A 908-nucleotide genomic window follows, 5' to 3' on the forward strand; every position below is an offset into this window, starting at 1 on the left:
ATTTTGATAGTTTAATTGATGCATTTGCAGCAGCAAAAGCACGAAAGGTTCATATAATGTAACCATGAATACCAGAATGCTACCTGTACAAGATCTAGTTAAGTATATGTACAGTTTTGTAAACTAATAAAAATTGTTATTTGTAAAGTTAAGTAGTATTTTATCAATCTGTTTTATAATCCATGAACACCACAAGTGACTGGCTCCTCATATGAAACATAAGTTTCAAAACTAGGAATATAATAGAAATTTATTCTGCATGCTTGAAAGATTACTCTAGCTATGTGTCTTTGAACAATACTGGATGACAAAAATATCAAAATGGTTTACAAATTATACAAGTACACCTAGTAGACTATACTTCATTAGTTCCAGGTTTAGAGTTGTGATATCGTGAGATGTTATCTTGTGACTTTATTTTAGGCCTGTGTAAGGCGGTAATTAATTCTTTATGTTCTTGTCATTAAGTGGGTATTGAGTCAAAAAACAAATATTCAAAACATTTCAAAGGTGGGGGCGCCAAAAGTGTCTTTGTCCCCGGGTGCTGAGAACCCTTGCTACGCCACTGGAGAGTGGAGAAGGGTAAAACAAGAGACGAAATACAAAAAGCCGGAGAACAAGCACTTATACGTCTGTATGGCGGAGTTCCAATTGAGGAATTGGATTTATTGCGCTTCAGACATTTTGCACGAAAGTTGTTTCAAGCAAAACACACGTACATGTACATACACTTCTTCCTACATCCGCACAATACCACAGCATGAGGGTATATTTTCAAGTACAAACATGGATCGACTCAAATGACAAAATGTTACCACAAGAGTGGGGATGGTCAGTTGTAGGCAGTGGTGGGATCCAGCCGGTTCGTGCGAACCTGTTCTTAGAATTTAATGACCTCCACGAACCGG

The sequence above is a fragment of the Limulus polyphemus genome, unplaced genomic scaffold (assembly GCF_000517525.1).
Source record: "Limulus polyphemus unplaced genomic scaffold, Limulus_polyphemus-2.1.2 Scaffold943, whole genome shotgun sequence".
In the NCBI taxonomy this organism is placed as follows: domain Eukaryota; kingdom Metazoa; phylum Arthropoda; class Merostomata; order Xiphosura; family Limulidae; genus Limulus; species Limulus polyphemus.